The following is a 27,682-nucleotide window of genomic DNA, read 5'->3' on the forward strand; positions in this document are numbered from 1 at the left end:
TATCATCATCAAGAAATCACCAAACAACAAGTGCTGGCGAGGACGGTGGAGAAAAGAGAATCCTCATACACTGTTGGTGGAAATGCAGATTGGTGCAGCCACTCTGGAAAGCAGTATGGAATTACCTTAAAAAAATTAAAATGGAACTGCCTTATGACCCTACGATACCACTTCTGGGAATATATCCAAAGGGACCTGAAACACTAATTCAAAAGAATGTATGTACCCTATGTTCACTGCAGCATTATTTATAATAACCAAGATCTGGAAAGAGCCCAAGTGCTCATTAGCTGATGAATGGATAAAAAAGCTGTGGTACATTTACACAATGGAATACTATTTGGCAGTAAAAACAGAAGGAAATCTAACCATTTGCAACAGCATGAATGGACTTGAAGAATATTATGCTAAGTGAAATAAACCAGTCAGAGAAAGACAAATACTGTATGATTTCACTTATATGTTGAATCTAATGAACCAAATAAACTAACAACAACAAAAATAGAAACAGACTCCTAGATACAGAGAACAGACTGACAGCTGTGAAAGGAACATGGAGTAGGGGAGCTGAGTGAAAAAGGTGAAGAGATTAAGCAAAAAATTCCCCAAACCTCATATACAAACAGTATGGTGATTACCAGAGAGGAAAAGGGGGGTGAAGGATGTAGGAGAAGGTAAAGGGGAATAAATGGTGATGGAAGGAGACTTGACTTGGGGTGGTGAACATACAATACAATATAATAGTGGCACTTAATTCAAGACAGTTCAAGAAGTGATTTGTTTGAAAACTAAAACATCTCCTCCCCATTAAAAATAATGTAAATGGAATTAATCTGTTCCAGACCCCCACACAATTCTAATTTTTCTTATATACAGAACATGTCTAAACTCTTATCATTCTCAACTTTCCTTTTCACTTTGCAACATTCTGAGGACCATGATGACTTACTGTATGTATATAAGCAGCAGCAACAAAAGCAGACAAAAAAACATGAAAATAATCATAGCACAATTTCCTGAGATGTTAACAATGCAAGGTTTAGCAGTAAACTGACTCATACTCATGCATTCTCTCCTTTGTCACCTGAGAGACACGTGACTGATCATACAGGTATCAGAATGAAAGGGTTGTCTGGTCGAGAACCGAAGTTTTGTTAACAATTCTGTTGAGAATCGAATTGTTCGAGATGGGAGATGTTCAAGAACCGAGGTCTGACTGTACAGATGATGAATTATAGAATTGTTCTCCTGAAATATAAAACCCAGATAGCCACATTACTATTATCAGATAAAAAATAATTCCTTAGTGTAATTAAATATCTAGTGTTTATATTTGTCTTATAAATTATTTTGCATAGTTTTTGTTCAAATTAGAATCTTAATGAGTTCCATCCATTGCAACTACTTGATGTGTCTGTTAAATTCTTGTAATCCACAGGCATCTCTTTGATTTTTTCCTTAAAATTTATTTATTAAAGAATCTGCATTGTTTGTCCTATAAATCATTGTAATATTTCACATATATATAAATACAGCTTTTATCATTTTATTGATTTCAGAGAGAGGAAGGGAGAGGGCGAGAGATAGAATCATCGATCAGCTGCCTCCTGCATGCCCCCTACTGGGGATTGAGCCCGCAACCTGGGCATGTGCCCTGACTGGAAAATGAACCAATGATCTCCTGGTTCACGGGTTGTCACTCAACCACTGAGTCACACTGGCCAGGCTATTTCACCTATTTTTATTGTCCCTGTATTTTCTGTTACATTGTTAATGAAAGTCAGACCAGAAAAAATAAAAATAAAAATGTATAAAAAAAGTATAATCTCAAACTTGAGGAATCAATCTGTATTTTAATAAGATCTTCAGGTGATTCATATATTAATGTTTGAGAAACGTGAGATCAGAGTACAGACTCAGAATCAGGAAACCCTGGTTAGAATCATTGCTATATCACTTACTGTATGAACATGGACAAATCAGCCTCTGTGTACTTCTGTTTCCTCAACTGTGAAATAGGGATAGCTGATCTCCCCATTTCCACACTTACATCCAATCCGTTCTCTAGAGAGCAGCACAAGTAATCTTCTTAAAACATAAATCAGCTCATATTACCTCCTCGCTTAAAACCTTTCAACAGTTTCCCTAGAATCATATCCAAACTCTAACCATATCCCACTGGGCCCTGGCATGATTTTTCTCCCGAAACTCTCTCCAATCTCCTCTTCACAACCACATTAGTCTTTCTGTTTAGTTTCTGGAACACTCTTATGTTCCTTCTGGCCTCTAAAGCTTTACAAGTGCTATTCCCACTTGAATGCTTCTGCCCCACACTCCCCTTCTTCCCACAGCCAGTTCCATTTGAGGAACTGACTTTAAAATAAGAACTAAAAAGTGGCTTCCCATAGCAATGTAGTACCTAAAGCTGGTCTAATTTGTTATTTTTCTGCTTGTTTCTCTCATAGCAAGTATCAATTAATGTAACTGGTTTGATTTTCTACACTGTTAAGCTCTTAGCATCTAGCACAGCATCTTACAAATGATAGTTACACATATATCTATAGAATGGAGTTCAGGAAAGGAAGTATGCCCTGAGGAAAAAAAATCTGTGACTGTCCGCATATAAACAATACTTGAAGACATAGGTCTGGAAACGATAGCTTACAGAAAAGAAGAGGCCCAGAACTGGGTTCTTATTTGATCTAACATTTAAAGGAAAGGGGAAGGAGAAGTACTTAGCAAAGGAGAGGCCAGTGAGGTAGAAGCAAAACTAATTCACAGTATCACAGAAGACAAAAGATGGCAGGACTGATCAGTTGTGTCAAATGTCAAAATGAGATATGTCCAGAAAAATATCCACTAAAATTGGAAATAGAGATAACTTGAGAAACAATAGTTTCAGTGGGGTGGTGGGAAAGGAAAACAGACTGGAGTGAGTTAAGGAATCAATGGGAAGTGAGGCAATATACATGGCATGTGCAGAAAACTCTTGTGAAAAGTTGGCTGTGAATGCAAGCAGAGAATATGGGGTCACTGAAAAGTAGAGGAAGGTAGGAAGAGAATATAATGGAAAGAAAATCCCTAAGAAAGCTGAGTATAGGGGACCATTTAGTGCCTCACTATTTCACCTTAACATAATGAACACTTATGTGGGTTTTAAATAGCACAAATACTACCCAGAATTAAGACAATTCTCTTCCTAACCTACTAAAACTTGACTGAGTGCCCTTCCCTATATGTTTAAGTTGTATCCTGTACCTATCACTTTCCTGACTATTAATGAGAAAATGTCTGCCACAGGGTGGGGAACAAACAAAAAACCACCTAGAAAGGGAAGAATTATTAGTGGTTGCCTCTAGGTGGCAGAATAACATAGTTTTATTTTTTTTTACTTCATGCTTTTCAATTCCTCCCAAAGTTTCTATAATCAGGCATCCATTTATAATGAGAATTTTTTGGTACAATTTTTTTTTTAATATATTTTATTGATATTTTACAGAGAGGAAGGGAGAGAGATAGAGAGTTAGAAACAACGATGAGAGAGAAACATCAATCAGCTGCCTCCTGCACATCTCCTACTGGGGATATGCCCGCAACCCAGGTACATGCCCTTGACCGGAATCGAACCTAGGACCTTTCAGTCCACAGGCCGACGCTCTATCCACTGAGCCAAACCGGTTTCGGCGGTACAATTCTTAAGGTAGAAAACACTAACCCTTGATCCACAGGGCATGCATCAGATTAAGAACAATATCACCTAAACAAATGCCTTGTATAGGCTGGTGCTTGCTCTTGGAGCTTCCTTCCAATGTCTTGATATTTAATCCTGGAGTTTAGCACTCAATATTTATTGATTTGGTTTATTATTGGTAGGTTAAGTGATGTGGATGAATCAAAGTAAGCCTAAAATTCCCACTGAAATCATAGAAAAGCATTATGGCGCTTTTAACAACAAAAAAAGCTTAAAACACAATTCCAATATGCCACAGAGCAAAACACTTGATTTTTGCCTTGCAGTGAGTGATTCCCTTTGCCTTTCTGCTGTCTCTGAAAGTAAATGCAGGTGAGAACTGTCCAACTAGCCATCATGCCAGGAAGCAGCAAGCTGAATCTTGAAACCCAGCCTGCTATTCACTATTTGATTACAGAGACACAGACATCACGTTAACTGGTTCGTTAAAGGGGGCACCAACTGATTGTCGGGCCCTTCCATCCAGTCTAGTGTTTGGTTTACTGAGGCTGAGTAGCCACATACCCAGTAAGTGGCAGAACCCGGATTCTAACCAAAGTTTGCTCCACAACTCTACAGCATATAAAATGTCTATATGCACCCCACCACCCCTCCCTACAGATACCAATATCCTTATCCTTGACTGCATAAAACCTGACCCAAAGGATTTGCTGACCTAGATTTTATTGGACACGGATAACAAGATGTATAACAAAGCAACTAACAGAGTACACAGATGTTGAATTATGCTGTACACTGAAAATTATGTTAACCAATGTTACCCCCCAATAAATTTCATTAAAGAAACGTCATGCAGAAAAAAATAGCAGTCCATAGTAATTGTTCAATGTTTGCTGATGTTAAGGAAAATAAACACAAAGTAATAATAATGCAACTGAATAGCCTTTACTCAAAACAAATCTGGAAATTATCTGCAAAAATACCTTGACATAGTATATCTTTCAAAATCTGAAAACACTATACCTCAGATAAGTGTATATGCTTGCTCTTGGTGTATTTCAGTACTTCCATATACTCAAAGAAAATATGGCAAGGGCACCAAAGAAGAATCTGATACCTCAACAGTCATGACTTTGGAGGTAGGAATGGTGTCTGAGAACACATCCTCCATACTACTGTCTTGGGAAACTGCAGATCCAGAAGTTATCCTTCTGGTCACTACTTCCAATTACTTAGAGAGAGAAACTGGCATCAAAAGAATTTGGCAACAAACTAGGGCTCACCAAAGTTGTAGATCAGTTTTGTCAGCAGAGAGGAAATGGCAGAATGCCAAGGAGCCCTTCTTAGCATTCCCAAACAAAAAAATAAAAACAGCAAAGTTATGCAAATTAAAGAGGAGAGAAAGAGTCCCCGTCTATACATTTTAAATTGATACTCTGGAATAATCCCAGTCTACCCTTTAAGAATGGTCTGTGTCTCCCATCCCCCTCCTAAATTGTGACTGGATTTGGTGCAAAAGACCTATTATAACAGTAAGTACTTATTCCCTATTTCATCACATCCAATTTCAAAGTTGCTGCAAGTACTTTTCAGTCTTACCCTCTGTAACAGAAAATTAAGACACCAGCCTTTAAATGCTCTTTATTCAAATGTCAAGAACTTAACCACATAGAAAAGCCTCTGCTATCTAATAGGTGAACTTCACACAGAAGGGCCACAGGCAGCATTCATTGAGTTCAGGAAAATACATCCACCAGAAGTCAAACTACTTAAAAATTAAATCTTGAGTTCTCAACCCTGGCTGTGAAAATCACCCAAGACATATTTTGAAAACTAATAATGTCTGGCCATACAAATATCTGACTCATTAGATATGTGGTGATTTTTAAGCTGTATAGGTGATTTAGGTGCACAGCCAGACTTGAGAGGCACCTTGTTAGATATTAATTATGCTTTGCCAATTTGTTACTCACTTAGGAATTTGTTTTAAAGTAATGAGAGAGGGAGTAAGGTCTAAATAAAACAAAAGCCATGTGTTGATAACTGCTGAAGCTGGGCAACAGGTACACAGGGTTTTATTATACTATTTTCTAACTTTTGTGTATGTTTGAAAATCTCATAAATTAAAAATATTTTAAATTAAGACTTTATCCTGCCAAATCCCTCCATTCCACCCTCCACATTGCTGGTAGAGCAATAGCCCCATAAACTCAACATCTATATACATCATCTATCTACCTTACCTAACCCAGCATGCAAGACAGCTAGGACTTAGTACCTGTTTCCCTCTTACCAGGGCCATGACATCACATAATATTCCACATGCTTAATCATGTCAAGCTTTTTACAGTTCCCCCCGACATTCAAGACTTTGGATACAATGAATCAAATTGCTATTGCTCTCTGCTGAAATGGCTGCTGTTCTCTGCATATCCCCTAGAACTCAGCTTAAGCGTCACCTCCTCTATGAAGCTATTTTAGATATCTCCCCCCGAAGTAAAACTGACCACCCTCTCCTTTGTGTCCCCAATGTACCCTGCGTATATACCCTAAACCAACATACTTCTGTTTATTTACATGTCTATCTCTTCACTAGAGTTCTGCATGAATGGAACTGTGTGTACTACCTTTGTGTTTCTGTCACCAGCACAGAAACTGTTGTTATATTAATAAATGAATGAATGACTATCCAATAAATGTTTAATGAAGCTAAAAAAATCCAAGTCACATTAAACTCTTTTGGTGAAATTTTCAACTGAGAAAAACCTATTTATACAATTCATTCAATCTGTATCTCTCCACTCAACAAATACTACATAAATGAACATACTATACACAGGGTATTGTAATGGGTGCTATGAATTAGCCCGGTGTACAGAAATGCAAAATCAGAAAAAAAGGAAGATTAGGAGTAATGGTAATATAAAAACAATGAAACTCTAGTACACAAAAATGCACAATTACAACTTCCTAGTGTCCAAAGCAAAGCTGAAAAATAATCACAAGTTCAACAGTACATTAAATAAATCCTTATGTAACACCAACCATAATCCTCTTGCTTTTTTAAAAAAAATAGATTTTTAGAGATTAAAGTTGCATAAAGCAGAAAATACCTTTAGTAGAAGTGAAACAATTGGCCCAGCTTTTATCTTTGGTCATAGTGCTTTATTCTAAAATACTAGAAAATACAAGAACAAAAAAACACAGTGTTTGGACATCCTTAATGACATGGAGAAATCTTTAGATTTCTTCTTGTCCTATGTTGAGGGATCAATACAAAACTCCTAAAATTTTATGAAAAAACTTTGCATGTGTTGTTATTTTTCTGGGAAGGTAGTTGATAGCTTTCACTGGCTTCTTAAAGAGATCCATAACTTGATCTCCAAGACACTGTCTGTTTAGCTATACAATGTTTTTTAAAAATATATATATTTTATTAATTTCAGAGAGGAAAGGAGAGGGAGAGAGATAGAAACATCAATGATGAGAGAGAATCATTCATTGGCTGCCTCCTGCACGCCCCACACTGGGGATCAAGCCCACATCTTGGGCATGTGCCCTGACCAGGAAACAAACTGTGACCTCCTGGTTCATAGGTCAATGCTCAACCACTGAGCCATGCCAGGCAGGCCCGTACAATGTTTTTGCTTTCACTTATGAAACACAGGTATACGGTATTTCCTCTAAAGCCACATGATAGGCTGCCAAATATAGTACAGGAAACCAAAGAAAAGAATTCCAACCCTTTTGCATTATTCAGTTCCAGTTCTGTCATATCCCTGAGTTTTCAAAGAAATATGCAACATCTCTAAAGATTAAATCTCCTCTGTGTAAGGGAGAATTCTGTATACCTGGATTTAAAAAAATCCTCTAGTCCTGCCCTGGCTGGTGCTCAGTGGTTATAGCATCAGCCCTTGAACCCAAGGGTTACAGGTTCAATTCCCAGACCCAGTTGGGGGCATGTATAGGAGGCAACCAATTGATGTGTCTCTCTCACATGAATGTGTCTCTCTCCCCCTCCTCCTCCCTCCCTTCCATTTTCTTCAAAATCAATGGAGAAAAAATATCCTTGGGTGTGGATTTAAAAGACCCCAAAAAACCCTCTAGTCAAGTACGCTGAAGGTAGAAAAGGAAAAAACCTTCTATATAAAAGCCAGATTAAGCATATTTCTAAATAAAAGCTATGTCTTCATGGCTTAAAATATTCTGACAAAAGATATTTCTATATGGGAGAAGGAAGTACCCCAGTAATGTATTTTTATTTGTTACCATACACGTTGATTATTATTTTAAATTTAAAGACAGAGAGTGAGGAATACTATGGAACAAAGTCAAAATGAAGTAGAGGACGACAGCATAATGGAGAGGCCTGGGAGTCAGACATAACTGGGCTTAAATTCTATTTACTAGCTATATGATCTTACGTAGTTACCATACCACTCTTGAGTTAGTAAACCTCTGTAAAATAAACAATAACCTGTCCATAGGATTGTGCCTGGCAAAGAGTGAGCCATATCATTATTTGTTACATTTCTTTTAGCTCCAGATTAATCTAAAGTCAGCAATCTTATGCTGGGTGTCTCTCTCTCTCCATCCCTCTTCCTCCCCCACCCCACTTCTCTCTCTCACACACACTCAAAAGCAAAAAAGAGCTGGTCTTTTCATCCTTCTACATGTTTTCTGCATATGAAGGAGAACAAAGTACATATTAATCTCTAGACCAAGCATATCAAACTTGAAGCATGCAGCCTGCCGACCGTGAGTTTGACATGCTTGCTCTAGAAGACTGTTAGCCTTAAGTACTGACATGAACCGAAAAACTAAACTATGATGATGCTCCGGGACTCATTCACAAGTTTTATAGTCTACGAAATAATGTTTGGTTGGGCCATACCACTTAACAATCAGAGCTTTTAAGCATATCTCAATTATTTTGAGCTGGTTCAAATGAATTTGGAAGGAACAGAGACAAAGATTCTTTTATATGGTTTAGAACAGCGGTCACCAACCTTTCGGACCTCACGGACCACCAAAGGTCTGCGGACCACCGGTTGGCAACCACTGGTTTAGAAGAACAAGTTATTTATAGCAATTATCAACATGATAGCAAGCTCCTTTCAGTATGATGAAAATAATTCTAACCTCACAGGTTTGTTTTAAGGATCAAATTAATTCACTGATTTTTTTTTAAAACAAAGCATTTAGAAAAAGACCATGTCCTAACATACAGACATAACTGCTACTGTTTGAGTAAATTTAACAGTACCACACACAGCCTGGTACATAATCATTCCCAATGTTCTTTAAAGAAACCAAACCATGTAAACAATCGGCTGCTTTAAAATACTTGTATCTTTGTCCTGACTGGTTTGGCTCAGTGGATAGAGCGTCGGCATGCAGACCAAAGGGTCCTGGGTTCAATTCCGGTCAAGGGCATGTACCTTGGTTGCGGGCACATCCCCAGCAGGGGGTGTGCAGGAGGCAGCTGATCGATGGATGTTTCTCGCTCATCGATGTTTCTAACTCTCTATCCCTCTCCCTTCCTCTCTGTAAAAAATCAAATATTAAAAAGATAAATAAAATAAAATACTTGTATCTTTAACATGAAAGGTGTCAGCTGAAAATGAAAGAACAGTATGCAAAGGTAGTCTAGTTCACTGCCACCAACGGACTTTGTGACCTTAGGACAATCTGGGCCTCAAACATACATCAGATGGGAATGTAATTACTAAGATCCCTTGAAACACTGTCTATAATGCTTTGCCTTCAGTTCAAGATAAATGTTAAGTATTAAACACAACTAATCTGAATTGTTCTCAAAATTAAAGAGAAAAATGGCAACCAAGCCAGTATTCTACTTGGCATAAATCCAACTTTTTAAAATTGTTGACAGTATTAAGATGTCCTCTATCCCCCCACCTTTGCCCTTCTCCATAAATTACACTTTTCCAAATAATTCACTTTCAAGCTGAGCGCATTTTGAAAGATCAAATTAAGTTTTCCCAAGATGGAAAACAGGAGCTTTTGGGTAACCATTTGGATGAAAATAAACCTGCCACCCAGGTATGTGCTTTTGGGTGGTGTTGCTCAGTGGTTAGTGTGTCAACCCATGCACTGAAGGGTTGCGTGTTTGATTCCAAGTCAAGAGTACAGACCTGGGCTGCAGATTTGATACCAGTCCAGTCGGGGCACGTATGGGAGTCAACCAATCAATGTGTCTCTCTCACATCAATGTTTCTCCCTCCTTTCCCCTCCACTCTCTCTGAAAATCAATGGGAAAAATATCCTTGTGTGAGGATTAACAACAAAAAGCACATACCTACTTCACACCATGACTCAAACATAAAAACTAAACTATAAAAGCATTAGAAAACAATGTAGGAAAATATTCTTGTAATCTTGGCAAAGAAATTCCAAGTAAGACACACAATCTAGAAACCACAAACGAAAGAAAAAAGGGGGCAGATTTGACTACATAAAAATCTCAAACAATAAGCAGAAAATATTTTCAAGAGGATAAAGAGTTAGTACTTTTAATATACAAAGAACTCTCAACCAGTAATTATAAAAATGCTAATCAAAGCAAGGATGTGCTATTTGACACATGCATGCTGAAGGATTTAAGGATGAAGTGTCATTCTTCATATGCTTCAGAAAAGTTAAATACACATATAAATCAAATATGGCAAATTCTTAAATTGTTGGATACTGCTGATGATATATACAAATGCTCCTGTGCTATTATTCTTTTAGCATTTTTATGTTTGAAAATTTTCATAATTAAAAGTTGGAAGGTAATGGATTGCATTTTTAAAATTTATTTTTTTAAATGTTTATGCTACACAGGCATAAAGAAAAGCCTTGGAAGAATATACTGTATTAACAAAATATCTTTGAATGGCAGAATTTCAGATTTCTGTGCTTATCAGTGTTTTTCAATAATAAGCAATGTATACGTCTATAATCATGAAGAACATTACTTAAAGTCAAGAAAGTGTTTTCAAGCAAGAGTTATATTAAAATGAACAAATGATTAAAATTTCACAAACTCTAAAATAGTATGTAAATTTAATATTACACAAGAGATAACAGATTGTTGTGTGGACAGCACATAGTTTTTGAATTTCTACTTACCTGAGTAATTTATACCATTCTCATGGTATAAAAATCCAAGCAATTCATGGTAATGCTCATAGAAGGGAAGGGCACACTGGGTGAAAAAGTATTACCTCCCCTCTAAAAGACTTGAGGCAAAAATAAATGTTAAAAATTATCAATTCAGGGAGGGGTAGGAAAGGGGTTATTATATTATTCTCTGTACTCTTCAGTATATTTAAAATTTCTCAGAAACAGAAATGCAAATATTATAGAACAAGCTCAAATTCTTTTTCACCACTCCTCCCAAATAAATATTAACAGTTTACCACAGTTTAAAAAGCTTATAAATAGCATCCTATAAACCACTCCTCCCAAATAAATATTAACAAGTTTACCACAGTTTAAAAAACACTTATAAATAGCATCCTATAATCGATACTATCTTGCAACTTGCCAAAATTATCTCCAAAATAGCAGTATTAATTTATACCACTGTGGGCATTATTTAAGACCAGACTTTTCCCTATATTTCTGCTAGGACTCACTATTTAAAAAAAAAAATTTCTTTTTGCCATTCTAATGGTTAAAAGAGATACCTTAATTTGCATTTCTGATGCTTAGTTTGAGTATCTATTCTTGTTATTAGACATTTTTCAGTTCCTATTATTGAAAAACCACATCCCAAATTTTCTAAATGTTACTCTTATCATTAAGATGAGAACATACTGCCCTGGCCTGTGTGGCTCAGTTGGTGAAGCATCATCCCATGCAGCAAAAGGATGCTGGTTTGATTCCTGGTGAGGGCACAGGCCCAGGCTGCAGGTTCAGTCTCAGGTCGGGGTGCAAACGGGAGGCAACTGATCTCTCTCTCTCTTTCTCTCTCCCCCCTTCCCTTCCCCTCTCTCTAAAAGCAATAAAAACATATCGTTTTAAAAAACATGAGAACACAAAATGTTAATGGTGACTGAATATGCTGTAGGAGTAGGAATCTTTTTCTGAAACAATACATTTTCTAGTTTCTTCTAAATTAATTCAGTAATAGAAACTGAAAATTATGATAAAGTGGCTGAAAATAATCCTTTCAGATTATAAAGTTATTAGTTTCAGGCTACTCTACTATAGGAATACATAACACCCTTTAGGAGTTCGTAACATCAAGCTAAAAGAAATAAATGCATCTAAAGTACAAGTCTTGTGAGGAAATGAAACAATGGTTGAGGCAATTGATACATTTGGGATACATTTAACTTAACTTGTATAGCATTTTGAGTCCATGATGTACTTTTCATGTATCTTGTTTAACCCTAACAAAATTACTATGTAACATTCTCTGATGCCCTCCTGTAAAATGCGACAGCCAATTCTGTTCACTTCTCATGTTATTGTACTGATCCCTCTGAGTGTGATTTATAGGTCTCCCTCCCATAGTAAACCATGCTGCCCTCCATCCTCTAGTTGCTTATCTCTGTATTCCCAGTATCTGACAGTACTATGCCCTCAAATACTTGTTGAGTGAATGGGTTATCATCAGCCCCACTTAAAGGACTAGGAAACGGGCTTAGTGCTGAAGTAATTTGCCCCAAGTAACATAGCTATTAAGTATTTATTTTACATAAATTACAACAGCTTTATCATTGTAGGGCACTCTATAATTTAAACATTTTAAAATACATCATCTCACTTTAATGCTTACAGCAGCTGATTAAGTAGGCTTCTTGATTACCATTTTATAGATGAGAATGGAAATTCCGTGATTAAACCCTAGGGCCACTCAAATCCTAGTTTATAAGAAGTACAGCTGTCCCTTTACATACTAGATCAGGGGTCCTCAAACTACGGCCCGCAGGCCACATGCAAATACAAATACTGTATTTGTTCCCGTTTTGGTTTTTTACTTCAAAATAAGATATGTGCAGTGTGCATAGGAATTTGTTCATAGTTTTTTTTTTTTTAAACTATAGTCCGGCCCTCCAACGGTCTGAGGGACAGTGAACTGGCCCCGTTTAAAAAGTTTGAGGACCCCTATACTCAATAGATCAACTTGGGTTTAGGAGTCTCTATTTTTTTATTTTATTTATTTTTTGTTGTTAATCTCCACCTGAGGATATTTTTCCATTGATTTTAGAGAGAATAGAAGGGAAGGAGGGCAAGAGAGAGAAACATTGATGTGAGAGAGACAATCGACTGGTTGCCTCTGGCATGTGCCTCAACCAGGGCCAGGGATCGAGCCTGCAACCGAGGTATGTGCCCTTGACCAGAATTGAACCCGGGACTCTTCAGTCTGTGGGCCAACAAGGAGCCTCTATCTTTATGTAACAAACATCTGGGTGGATGAAGGAGGTCAGAAGAAGACAAAGCAACAGGACAGAAGCTGGAGATCAGGTGTAGGTCCATCTAAAGACCATAAACTGATACTGTAGTGTCAACCACATGTACCACTTTGGAATCTAATCTTGGCCCAAAGGTTTTTCTTGATATTACTCTGTATTCACAGAAGACAACTGCAGGCTTTCTCACATATCAGCAGTCTCAAAGGCCGGGGAGGGAATCAGAGCTAAGAAGAACTTTGAGAAACAATAGATTATATTATGCATGGACAAAGCAGGGGGAAGAAATGATAACACAAAGGAAAAGGCTAAGGAACTTTAAACATGGTCTTTCTTAGTCTTTAATTGGGCTGTGAGTTTCTCAAGAGCAGAGACCAACTTTCATTCATTCTATGTTCCCAGCTCATAGTACTTATTTAATTGAATGAAGAGAGGTAAGATGTGAGCGGGGAAAAAGATAGAATGTTAACTTTAAAAGTTTCCAATTTATTAAGCACTTACTATGTATCTAGTGCTGTACTTTTATATAAAAAGAATATCTACCTATTTTCTAACCTGCTATATATGGGCCAATCAAGTATGTTAATAGTGATACTGATGACTATAAGGAAGATTCATTATGGGTTACTAAGGTTACAGCAGAACCCTGAACAGAATAAGCTTGAAAAATAGGGGGCTGTGTAGATGGAGGGAGACCAGGGAAACCAATGTATTGCACATCACCATAGAACTGGGTAAGACACTTCATAGGATATAAATGTGAGTCTTGAGCCTTGGAAAAGTGAAAAACTACTCTGGTGGAACATTCCGTTATAATTAATCAGAGCCTTAGACCCCGAATGACCAAAGAACAAACCCCACTCCTTTCCACCATCTGATGATCCCAACACAGACTTGAAGGGTCCAGGCATGTTTTGCTAACTGGCCATCAGTTCACCACTATGACTGCCCACTCTTGCTGTTGGAAGCATTAAGCAAAACAGAATGTTAAAGAAATTATTATCTACTGACTACCTATAGTGTACTAATGTTACATTTTCTCATTTAATACCCAAGACTATGGCATTTTCCACAGAGGCAACTGACAGGTTAGGTTACTTGCCCAAAGTGTTAAGTGGCCAAAAAAAAATTTTTTTTTCATATATTTTTATTAATTTCAGAGAGGAAGGGACAGGGAGAGATAGAAACATCAATGATGAGAGAGTAACATTGATCGGCTGCCTCCTGCACGCACCCCACCAGGGATCGAGTCGGCAACCGGGGATGTGCTATTGACCAGAATCAAACGCGGGACCCTTCAGTCCACAGGCTAACGCTCTATCCACTGAGCCAAACCAGCTAGGGCCAGAAAAAATTTTTAAATGAAGCATTTTTCCTGCCCTTCTTATATAAGTTATATCACTGAGTAACCTTATAAAATTATTCCAGCTAATATATGAAAATAAAATGATGGAGTTAGAACATCACTATTTTGACACTTTCAATGAATTAACAGATCTAAGCTTTGGACAGCAATAGCTGTTAACATAAAAAAACATCCAAGACATCATTACAACCTGATGAATATTGTGAATGAACACAGCACTGCCAATATTCTTGCCAAAGGGAATGAACCTGAAGTTATAAAGCCTCTGGATCCAGCTGTCAATCTGCAGAAAATACAGAGGACAGAGGAACATGTTGAACTGTGCCGAGTATGCAACCAGAAAAATTCAGTCTGTGGAAAACTACAGGTCAAATGGCCTGAGTTCAACAGGCATAGTATAGGGAAAAAGCAAAAAAGGGAAATTATACTGTAGATATCTAAAAGGCTAATCAAGTTTTTAAAAATGGACAAAGTAAATTATACTATCTAGGGAGCACACTTGGATAATAAAACCATAACAAAATGCAAAGAAGTGATTACTATAAAGTCAGGACAGCAGATACTTTCTGAGAGAGGGAGGATGCTGTGATTGGGATGGGCACATGGAAGGACTTCTAGGTGACAGGCAGAGTTTTAATTCTTGATAGGGTAGTAGTTACAAAATTGTTTGCCTTAAAATAATTTAACTATAAATTGTTTTTGGGTGGTTTTCTTTATCTGTATTCTACTTTTTGCAATTAGAAAAACATTTTAATCACATGAAAGCTGCTTATATACAGCATGATTCCATTTGTATGAAATGCCCAGAATATACAAATATATAAAAACATAAAGTGAGGAAAATGTTCTAAAACTGATGTGGTAATGGTTGTACAAATGTGAACATACTAAAAACCAATGGATACTTTGAATGGGCGAATTGTATGGGATGTGAATTATATCTCAATAAAGCTGTTCAAAGAGTCTAAGACACCCCAGTTCAGGCAAGACACATTTAAGAAATACAGGCAAGAGCGGAACCTGAGAATGTGAATTTCTGACAGATTCCCAGGTGATACTGCTGATACTGATATTAGGCCATATTTTGAAAACCACTTTAACAAAATATTTCAAAACTGCTTCTAGATGAAGGCAGTACTAAACAGCACTGAAGAGTGAAGTATTTTTACTCAGGGACTGAGAAAGTTGTCCAGAAAAAAGCACACACCAGTTAACACTCTATGCCTAGCATTGTTCCCCAGCTCACCAACATCTCCTGGGAAATTGTTGGAAATGCAAATTCTCAACACGTTACCCACTTACAGAATCAGGAAATCTGGGGGTGGAGCCCAGCAATTTGTGTTTTAGCAAGCCCTCTAGGTGATTCTAATGTTCCATTAAGTTTAGAACCATTGTTCTAAGCATTTTATATGCATTAACTCAGCTAAACTTCTGCAAAACCCTATGAAGTAGATAACACTATTATTACCATCTTACAGATTAAGAACTGTGGCACAGAGGTTAAATAATTTGCACAAGATGACAGAGCTAGTTAAAAAAAAAAAAAGTGAGGTCAAAACCTGAACCCAGTGTTCTTAATTATTGTGCTGAAAGGTACTTCCATCTCTAAAAACTCAACTGGCAGAATGTAATAATAAATAATTAGCAGTGGAAGTATAAAAAAACAAAAAAGTAAAGGCCAGGAGAAATATGCTTCACTATAAAGACAGGCAAGTAAGAAAATAATTGCAGCAAATAATGAAATCATTAAAGCAATCTTCCAAAAGTGTTCCAAAACATAAATAGTCACCAAATACAACACACCCAAGTATTTCCAGAGTAATTATCTCTGGTATCTAGTTATAAGGACTTAAAACCTGGGTTATGCTAAAGATGGTACATAAATTCATGGCAGCATGTTCACTTACCAATCTTTAAAATCTAAATGATTATTCCAGAATAATTTGCATCTCCCTACTCCTAGTCCCTTTTTTGTTATTACTTAAAGATTATTGAAAAGGAAAGATCACTTTCTTTCTCAATAGCTAAGATTACACAATGAGAATCTCAAGTTTGAAAAGAACTTTCATATTCCATCTAGTCCAGTGGTCGGCAAACTCATTAGTCAACAGAGCCAAATATCAACAGTACAACGATTGAAATTTCTTTCGAGAGCCAATTTTTTTAAACTTAAACTATATAGGTAGGTACATTGTTATTAACTTTATTAGGGTACTCCTAAGGCTTAGGAAGAGCCACACTCAAGGGGCCAAAGAGCCCCATGTGGCTCTCGAGCCGCAGTTTGCCGATCACGGATCTAGTCCACTAGCAATCCAGACTGAATCGATCTACAATACCAATCTCCATTTAATGATACATTCATAAGAAGCTAAAACAAGTTCCAACTTTCTGTAAAATCACATTCTGGGACCAATCCATGTCACCACTGTAATTTTTAAAGCCAAATGGTTAAAAACTTTCTAAGGGAACTAAAAGTTGAAAATGCTCAGGTTAACAGCCCAAACAAAATACATAGTTGTTTTACTCATAGCGAGCCACTCCTTCACTATCTGAAAGCATTGCTATAACCAGAAGACCAAGTTGATCAACAAGTACATCAAGTTTTAGCAACTCAACCCCTATGACACATCAAATGAGGAGGCTTCCAAAGAATCTCTGGAGTTGAATTATCCCTGACATTAACATATTAAACATCTGGTAACCAGTCATTGAGAAAACGAGTCAGAGAACAATACAGCAAAACACCCAGAACACAAGTGCTTATGACTATCAACCTTATAAATGGTGAGATCATTGTAAAGCAGCCTAATATGGTTGTAGCTACACATCAGATTTTAGCAACTTAATCTAACTGCAGGAGAGGTAACATGGACTGTAAAGAGCACCTATTTTCAGAGCAACCAAGTTTGGCATTTCAATAATATTTTGAAACCATGGGTTAAAACATACAACAGAAGAAAAAAAATCCAACAGCATTTCCACTATAAAGTTGTAACTGTTAAGAACTCTGGAAACAATTCAAATAATAAAATGCCTACGTGTAAAGCTCTGTCCCAAAAATCTAGTTATCCTAGTTTCACAAACTCAGGTTTAAGTGACCTATTCAAACTTTCTAACTACAGAAAACTTACAAGAGTAAATATCTAATCACCACATCTAACATGCTTGAAATTTTTTTTGTTAAATGAATGAACTTCACTGCATTTCCCAAGAAATCACTTATTTAATACTCATCTATTTTCAACTAGTGATCTGATTTCTCCATTAATAACAAAGAACTAAAGTCTGAACTCATGATCCATAGCACTGGATTCACACTCATATTTCATTTAATACCCCCAAAACTTTCATTTATGACCTGTATACCCTCTTTACCCCTTCAACTTGGAATCAATCACTCTCATTTTTCAGGTAGGCACAAATGACCTTGCTTTGCCTCTATTTGTGCTTAAGTCAAAGGCTGGCTGGAGTCTGTGTCCAACTTCCTTTCTCAGGTTCTGACCGTGAAAAAGACAGACAGTAGATCCCAGAATGGCCAATGTTATCCAAGGAAAGAAATAAACAGTATAGCCCGAGCTGGTTTGGCTCAGTGGCTAGAGTGTCGGCTTGTGGACTGAAGGGTCCCGGGTTCGAGTTCAGTCAAGGGCACATGCCCAGATTGATCCCCAGTAGGGAGCGTGTAGGAGGCAGCCAATCAATGATTCTCTCTCATTATTAATGTTTCTCTCTCTCCTTCTCCCTTCCTGAAATAAAAATATATATTTTTAAAAATGAACAGTTTAAAGGACTTTATGCTGGGGGAAAGGGGGTAGAAAAACATCATTTCCAGAATAAATAAAATGAAAAATATTAACAGGAAAACTACAGTTGTGTAAAATAACTGGAAATCAGGATGTAAGTGCAAGCTCTCAAAAATTTAGTACTGCCATTTCAAAAAGTATATTACAGCCAGAGGAACTCATCACTAAGACTCAATAGCTTAGAAGTTATGGGTCAGAGTAGCTGAGATACCAACATCAAAAGAATAAAAAGCAACATTATGACATAGTATAAAAATAACTAAACTACCTAAGGAAATTGAAACCGTGATGAAAAACCCCAAAGGCACAATCAGGTCATTATCTAGGAAACATTAGCTTCTTCCACAAGGAGGCCTACTTTTCATGTGGAGCAGTAAGCAGGGCCAAGACATGGAACTGAAGTCAGGTATCAATTAAATCAGACTCTGCCACAGAAAAAAAGAATCCATGACTAGTTATTTTGGGATAGTGCCTAGGCCAGCAGTATCAACTCCAACTGGGATACAGGAGATTACTGCCATTGTTCTATTATAATGAGTTCCTCCAAGGTCTTTATCATATTAGCAAGAATAGGTTGGATACCAATACCAGTATATCATCAACAAATGTGGGAAAACTATAGGACAAGTTTTTCAACAAATAAATCAGAAGGAAAAAAAACATACAAAAGGGAGGGAACTTGCAGATTAAACTATATTTAAGAGCCACATCAATCCTTTATGATAAATGGACTTTCTTCGGATCCTAATTCAAACTATCAAATCTGAACACCAGTTTCATCTTTGATATTTTTAAAAAGCATAAATTTTTTTGAGTTGTAATAATGGTTTTCAGGTTATGTCTATACAGCCCTTATATTTTAAAGATACAAATATTTGCAAATAAAAATAGACAGTAGGGATTTATTTCAAAATAGTTGGGGGGGCAGTGGGGAGAAGTATAGATGAAACAGAATGGGTACACGTTGATAACTTAAAAGGTGGTAATAGGTACACAGGGGGATCATTATACCATCCAATTTTTGTAGGTTTGAAAATTTCCATAGGTCTTTAAAACAGAACTGGTTAGACAAATCTTGTAATTTTATTTTTTTGAATGATACTTAAGGTGAATTAAAAAATCATGTACAGACAGAATTCATTCAAACAGTTTAATTCAGTAATAAGCCCCACTTAAATACAAGAACCAACTAGTGCCACTTCAGATCCATGTTAGAAACCAGAGTAACTCAATTACACAATGGAAAATACATACACCCCCAACATCTCCATTCCAGGAAGTAAAATACAAATACTACCCACAAAGATTTAAAAAAACTAACCTAAAATCACAGCCAATCATACTCATCCTGGTGGGAAATACCAACACTGCTCCAACAGCTTTCTGAACCTTTCTGACCAAGTTGGTCTGCTGGTTCCTCTGGAGTACTAACACACTCAGGTCAGACTACTGATGTACCTACAAAAAAAAGGTGGGGGATATACAAACATTTATTAGGGTGTAGGGGAGTTAACCATTATTATATCAATGTTCAAACATAATCACAGTTATTATTTCTTAAGCAATCGCCCTCACATATCAATTTACATTTTTCAGGACCTGCTTTAAGCAGTAACAATTCAGAACCAACAGCTAAAACAAGTCTTCTGATTTAACACCCCCTGAGAACACAACTCAGTTCTCAATCCAAATGTAACTTACAGAAGATAGTGATTATTTTTAACCAATTTATCCTCATGATAAACTGATACACCAAGGTAAATTTATTATTTTTGGTAAAAAAAAAAAATTGCATGCACAAAAAAATGTTCACCTTTATACATGCTTTTTGGGCACACTGGGAGACGAATGATAAACACCCTAGAAACTCAGGTTGAACTTTGCCACTGAACCTTAGACAAAGTTTTTAACTGGTATTTCCACTCCTTCCTCTGAGAGATCTACCTAGAATACATTAAACCTTTTAGGCCACACCTAGATTGTCATTCCCAGATTTATTCTAGTTCTACATGACAAGAGTCAAATTAAGGTTAATTTCTGATCATTGCTGACCCATTGTAAAGAACATCAAAGCAAAATCTAAAAACAGAAAGTGATCCCCTGACCTCCCATGAAAGAGGAAAATTCTATTACCTCCAAAGGACTTTAGTGTCCACATATAGTTAATTACTGGATGGTTACCCACAGTAAATTTTTAATCCTAGGTGAACTTTTCATATTATTATTTCAAACCCCATCACCCACCAAGGTAATTAGAAAAAAAGCACTCACTTTAATATTGGTCTAATCAAAATAGAACAGTAAGAAAACTACCTCCATATTGAACAGTCACTTTTATTTAGTTAGAATAGTTGAAAACATAAGATATCAAAAGAATAACACAAGGTAATGTATTAAAAAACTGGGAATAATTCCCTTTGAAAAGAAGCCTGGTATCCCAAACAACCTTTCTATACTCTCTCAGATAGGAATTATCCTGCCCAGGATAATAGATCCTACACTGATCTGAGATATACCAAACAAAGGAGGTAAGGAAAAAGCACTATAAACATTTGAACTAGCTAGCAAAAGTTCCCTTTATCACCACCATGAAAAGCATGGCACCAAATCTCATCTAGGATAAATGACAAGACAGACTGCCTTGGAAGGAATAGGTGGAAGAAGCAAGGGACCAGGCACCCTTTCTAAAAGACAAAGTCGGGGGGGGGGGCAGTTCTTGAGAAGAACATTATGGCTGGTGGTTATTCTGGGATAGTGATTTTGCACTAAAATTCCTTGACTAAAAGGTTAATGCAGGTGGGAATCATATCCAAACATTGGGAACCCTCGAAGACAGTTTGGCCTATGAAGAGGAAAAAAATACAAAACTGATAGGGCTGGCCTAGAAATATATGAAAAAATTACAGTTAAAGGAATAAAATCTCTTATTCTTTCCTAGATCATAAAACTACCACATAACACAGATGTATCTGAAAAAATATTCTTACACTAAGAAAAAGTAACCACAAGTCAGGCACTTCACAAAATGTCTAGCAAATACAAGTGCTACTGTCCCCATTATACGGATGAAAAACCTGAGAATATGAAAAGTCATTTGACCATGGTCACAAAGTTCAACATGTATCCAAAGCACAGAGTATTTCCACCATACTAGGCTGCCTTCCTTTGACTGGGGAATGTTGGTTTCTCAATCTAGGCAGCATTGGGGCTAAAATGATACTGAACATGTAACCTAAAAAGGAAACAAATAGGCAATTAATTGTCTTTTGTAACGATGGAATGGTGGGAGTAGAAAAAAAAGTAGCACGGTAACGATTGAGAGGCAGGAGATACTCTATCAAAGCTATTTCATTTTCTAGCACGTGGGGAAGGGGGAATGTAGCAGAGCCCGATAGTTAAGTATCTTTTCTCTAGGGAATTCAGCTGCTGGAAAAAGAGTATCGGGAGAAGGGGACAGGGAATAGAAGGATTAAGACGTGAGTAGCATGTAAAAGGTGGTCAGAAGCAAAGACAGATTCCCATAGACCAAGAGGTCGCAGGACCTCAGAGCAAGGTAAGATAAAGGGGCAGTTCCCAAGCTTTCCAGGGGGCTTGCGGGGTGTAGGACAAAAATTTGGTTTGCAGGGTTACCCTCTACAGCTTTTTTGGTGGGGGTTTTTTTTGCGGGGGGGTGGGGAGCGGTTTGTTATGAAGAAGGGAAAACTCTAACAACCCTCAGAATAAAGAGGTCACAAAGACAGCAACCATCCAACCACCAATCCATTCACTGTTCCGCCTAAGAACAGCATGCAGAGTTGGAGGAATCGGTGCCCTGTGCTTAGATTGGGGTCATAAAGCACAAAGAACTGAGAAAACGGGAAGGCTGCTATGGCTCCATCCATAATGATGAAATAAATGAAGAGAACTGGAAAGGTTCTATTCATCACCTGCGTTAATAGGACCAATGGAAGAGGGAAGCCGGACGGGATAGGGGACTTGGGCTAAGCTCTTCCTTAGTAGGACTGGACAAGAGATGACAAGGAAATGTATTGCCTCCTCCTCTTAAGTACAGCCTTAAATATCCATGTAGATGGGGAAGATTCAATGGGATCACAGAATTAGGGGAGAAATGGGAGGATTACATCAGAAGCATCAAAGCTTGAACTCTTAAAGACCATGGGAGTTCGGGAAGTAGAGACCAGCTCAAGAAAAACTAGGTGATTGATTTGGGCGGCCGCAGGGGTGGAGAGCGGAGGCGGGCCCGCTAAAAGGTAAGGGAGGGGGGCAGAACTAGTCATCGTTAGTCCTCCTCTCCTCCCAGCCAAATCTAACCCCCAACCACACATCCCAGGAACTACAGAACTCCCGCCCCCCCCCCCCTTCCAATCTGCCCACTGCGGCGGCGACAACGGAGGCGTTGACTGACTGGTGGGGCAAAAGCGGGCCCACACGCGGTTGAAGCCAGAGAAATGGTGTCGCTTCAACCGATCACAGACGGGGTGGTCTTCGCCCAAGGTTCGGTTTCTCGGCTCCTCGGCGTTCCGCCAATCGTCACCTCCACGCCGGGTACCTTAGAGGCGTCACAAATGCGGACAGCCGACACCTCAGTCTCCCGTCCTAACCGGACAGACCTAAGCTTCCGCCGCCATCTTAACAGCAAGCGGACCGACCCTAGTCACTACCCCCCCACCTCCAAGCTACCTCCGCCACTGCCAAAGGATCCCACGAGGACGTAACGCCACTCCCGCGAGAACTCATGGGCTAAGAACAGCACGAGCCGAAGACGCTGCTGCCGCCTCCCAGGCTGCTGCTGCAGTCTGTAGTCGAACCGCGACTGCCTCTGCGCGATCCCGCGAGAACCTCTACCAAACGGGAAAAGCGAGAGCCCAGCCCTTCCCAGACCCCCTCCTTCCACCAAAGCCGAAGTCGCTACGGCTCCGCTCTCAACCTACGCGAAGCAAAAAGCAAATGACGCACAACCTCACGAAGCGTCGAGGGGCGGAGTCAACCTGCCGCCACTGGCTCCCGCATGCGCCCCGACAACCATCGCGATATTACATTTAGTCTCTACGAGACCTTTGAAATCACCGCAGGAAGCCGCCCGCGCCTCGCCTTTAGGAAACAGAGCTTCTCGCGAGACCCAGTGCACGCTCCTAAAAAGGAGAGGGGCGGATCTTCACGAAAATGACTGGGAGTTTTTTTGGGGGGGAAGGGAGGAACCTCCCGTCCTGCAGGGATCTCGCCTACCACGAGGTTTCCGACCCACTGCGGTGCTGGCTGCCAAACCTCGCGATGACACAGCTCAGCGCCAAATCTCGGCCATGTCCTGAAAACTGCCTCCGCCCCCGATCTAAGGTGTCTAGAGCCTAGTGCTAGAGGAAAATTTAAAAAGTCAACCTGTTTATTCTCACGCTTCTAGGCAGAGCAGTACCAATTAGCCAAACTCCCTTCTGAAAGAGAAACGGGTCTCCCATTGTTACCTGCCACCAGGCATCACATATTAACCTGGACTAACACATAAAAGACGTTCAGTCTCACAATAAGCATGCAAATACAAATGAAAACAATGACATAACATTTTTCCCATTAGATAGGGAAAAATATTTTTTTTTAAGATAGGTAATATCCATACTCCTGTCCTCGCCGCACTGCAGGCTAACCCGAATCCATCTTAATCTAAAGGGTCACGTCGTTAGTTCTAGCTACAAAGCCACTAATTTTTAACTCCTGAGGCTTAACCAACAGACCCAATAAAGTGGTTTTCTCCAAACAAAGGAGTCAGCCCTCAAAGGAAAATTGAAGCTTCCTGGGGGGGGGGGGGGGGGAGAACGTGAAAGCTTGTAGCATTTAATATGGCAGTTTTTCCACGTCTAGGCAACAATGTTTCTCCAGTGAATACAATCTAGCTCTAATTGTGAGCTTTTCTATTCTAATACATTGTCTTTCCATTGTAATTTAAATGTATTCCTTTAGAGTACATTTTAATATCTGGTAGTATAAATACCCCCATTTTTACTTATCTTTTAAGATATTTTCTCGGTTATTCTTAGCCTTTTTTTCTAGATGAACTTTAGAATTATATTAAGTTCCAAAAACTTGGTATATTTATTGAAATTGCATCAATTGTATAAAACAACATGGGGAAAACGGACATCGCTACAAAATTGAAACTTCTTATCCAGAAGCATGTATCCCTTCTCCGGGTATGCAAACGTTCTTTTATTATATTCTTCAATAAAGTTTTGTAGTTTACTTCAAGGTATTTTTACTTGTTTTTTCTTGCTATTGCGAATGGGGGTTTTTTTCTAGTATTAAATTTTCGAAATGCTTATTGCTTATAGATAGGAAGACTATTGCTATTTGCCTATTTACTTTTGTAATCCGGCAAATAAAGAATATGTTCAACTTCAGTAGTATTCAGGGAAATGCAAATGAAAACAATGACATGCCATTTTCTGCCCTTTAAATTGGTCAAAATTATAAAAATTTATAATAATTTGTGTTGCACAGTTGTGGAAAAATGGGCATTCTCGCACAACATTGGAGAGTGTAAGTTAACATAGCCTTATGGGATGGCAATGTGGACAAATCTATCAAAATTCAAAATGCATATACACCTTGACCCAGAGATTACTCTTCTAAGAATTTCTCCTACAGAAATACTCATACATGTGGATGAAACACATACAAACCCATTCATTATAGCATTGCTTGTAATTGCCCCCTCCCCCCCCAAAAGAGAAACATCAATCCGGAAATAGTTAAATAAACTGTAGTACAATCATACAATGCAGCTGTTTATACATCAGACAAATTGAGATCCCCTGATATAAGGAAGATCTGCAAGACATATTAAGTTTTTCAAAAGCAATCTGCCCAAATAAATATGTATTTGCGTGTTGTAGTACCATTTAGATCTCGAAACATACAAATACAATGCCTAGTAGTTACCCGCGAAGCCTGCCCGCCCGCCCATCACCTTCCCCCTCCCCTGAGGCTGCCTTCCTCCAACCCGTGAGAGAAACGCTGAAGGCCCGGCCTGTACTCCCTCTAGGGCCACTTGGCCACGGCTAATGCCGGTACCTCGCATCCCCACTGTCGGCCGCTGTCTCGCCGCGCTGCCGGCCGCCGTCCCGCTGCCCCCGAGGATGCGGCTAGCTCTCCGCTGGCGCGAGCCGGGGTCTGCGGGAGGGGGGAGAAGGCGGGGTGGTGGGCGCACTGGGACAGGCCGCCTGGCCCCTTCACCAGCCTCTCCCGCAGGATCCCCAAGGCCGCCACCTCCGAGCTTCCGCCCCGGGTCCCGTGGGAACAACCTCCAGCGAGGAGCCGCCGCGGCCGCGGGAGCCGAGCCCGCCCCCTAACCCCGGGGGAAGACGCTCACCTCGGCGGCAATAGGTCCGCGGGGCCCGCAGGAGCGTGCCGGGTCCGGGGCCCTGCTTCAGCCCCGCTCCCCTCGCTCGCCCTGCACTGAAAGCCTCCCCTTCGGGCTGTGCTCACACTCGATCCGAGGCTCCACCCCCGTCTCCAAAAGCCCCGCCCCTGTCCCTTGGGGAGGGCGCTCCCTCCTCTGTAAACCCGGGTCTCTTACCCGGGACCGCGACTGAGCTACTCCTGGCCCAGCAAACTCAACCATAAAGGATATAGTAGGGTCTCCAAGGAATTGGGATTTGATTCCAGGCAGGATGGAAGCCGCTGAAGGGTGACGGGATTTGATTTACGTTTAAAAATTAACAATCTTTCCAGCTGTCTTGGGAAGAATGGGGGGCAAGAGGGCAAGCGAGGACACAGCATGAATGAGGGCGGTAGACAACTTGGGCGCAGACCACACTGAGTTCACAAGGAAAAGCCTTAGGGCACTTCTGGCACATAGTAAGCCCTCATCCATCCATTCATATCTCTCTCTCTACCTCTCTCCTTCTCTCCCTCTCTAAAAATCAATAAAAACATATAAAATGCACAACACAGATAAATTTAAAGTTCCACTTACATTCCCATACACATGTAGAGAATACATAGCTTCATTTTGTGTTTTTTGCCTTTAAAATATATATAAATGGCATCCTATTTTATGTAGTTTTGTTAATTGCTTCATTCACTTTGGCTTGATGATCTTTCCATGTTAGTATATATAAATCTACCTCATTCATTATACATACTGAACAGTAGTAGTCCATTGAATGAGTATACTATAGTTAACTATTGATATGGTCACCTACTGATAAATACATATTGTTTTCAATCTTTTACTATAACAGTGCTTTTTTACTATTAACACTGCTGCAGTGAAAATACTTGTACATGCTTTCTCTGCATTTGCTAACATGTCTTTTTGAAATTTTGTATTTATTGAATTTAGACAGAGATGAACATTGATTTATTGTTCCACTTATTCATGCCTTCATTGGTTGCTTTTTGTATGTCCCTGACTGGGGATCGAACCAACAACCTTGGTGTTTTAGGATGATGGTCTAACCAACTGAGCTACCTGGCCAGGGCTTGCTAAAAGATTTCTGTAAGATAAATACGGAGAAGTGAAATAGATGGGTCAAAGACAGCACATTTTGACATCTTAACATGTAATACCAAATTGCCATGTAGGAAGACTCAATTTATACTACTAGCAGTGAATAAGAATAACCATTTTTTCCTCAATCTTTATTCATCCTGGGTATTAAACTATCATTTGAATGTTTTTCCAATATGATGGGTAAAAAATGTTTCATTACTTGTGTTTCTCTGATTTTTAGCAAGGTTAAGGAATATTTTCATGTGTTTGTTGGTCATTTGCTCATGTTTCTTGACTTGCCTGTTCATATCTTCCATCCATTTTTCAATTGGATTATTTGGCTTCTTATTATTGAATTCTGTAGTCTGGAAATAAAGCATTGTTACACGTGTGAGATTATTTTTTTTTCTTTTTCTGCAGACCTTTGTTTATTTTTAACTTTCCTTTTGGGGTCTTTGGGTGTATAGATGTTTTAAATGTTGATGTATTCAAATTTATCAGTCCTTTCTTTTATGGCTTTTGCATTTTGAATCTTGCACAAGAAGGCCTTTCTACACCAAGATTAGAAACATTGTTCTTTATTTACTTGTAACATTTTAGAATTGTTTATGTTTAGTTCTTTAGTGTTCTGAAATTGCTTTTGATAAACATTTTTCTAAGTTGCTAAATATTCTAACAATGTTGCCAGGCCCATGTGTTTCAGTGGTTGAGCTTAGACCCAGGAACCAAGAGGTTACCTGTTCATTCCAGTCCTGGGCACACACCAGGGTTGTGGACTCAGTCCCCAGTAGGGGGCGTGCAGGAGGCAGCCAATCAATGTTGATGTTTCGCTCTCATCCATGTTTCTCTCCCTGTCCCTTCCTCTCTCTCTCTAAAAATCAATTAAAAAACACATAAATATTCTAACAATGTTAT

General features: G+C 38.8%; 1 protein-coding gene across 18 annotated transcripts in view; it reads right to left on the reverse strand.

Annotated features, from left to right (window-relative positions):
• The window catches only part of HUWE1 (HECT, UBA and WWE domain containing E3 ubiquitin protein ligase 1), a 149,094-nt gene extending 123,325 nt beyond the window's left edge, over positions 1-25,769 (reverse strand). For 11 of the 18 annotated variants that reach the window (XM_036304917.1, XM_036304911.1, XM_036304910.1 and 8 more), the window contains exons 1-4: positions 25,643-25,769; positions 25,345-25,443; positions 19,604-19,740; positions 1,085-1,248 (exon numbers count right to left, since the gene is read on the reverse strand). The gene's annotated coding sequence lies outside the window, so the exon portion shown is untranslated. Of the gene's footprint in view, positions 1-1,061; positions 1,249-10,825; positions 10,936-14,672; positions 14,766-19,603; positions 19,741-22,962; positions 23,188-25,344; positions 25,444-25,642 lie in introns of those variants that run through there. The other 7 variants (XM_036304905.1, XM_036304904.1, XM_036304903.1 and 4 more) reach the window with 7 other exon arrangements.
• Between the last annotated feature and the right edge of the window lie 1,913 nt (positions 25,770-27,682).

This window comes from Myotis myotis, unplaced genomic scaffold, assembly GCF_014108235.1.
Source record: "Myotis myotis isolate mMyoMyo1 unplaced genomic scaffold, mMyoMyo1.p scaffold_m19_p_4, whole genome shotgun sequence".
Taxonomy (NCBI): domain Eukaryota; kingdom Metazoa; phylum Chordata; class Mammalia; order Chiroptera; family Vespertilionidae; genus Myotis; species Myotis myotis.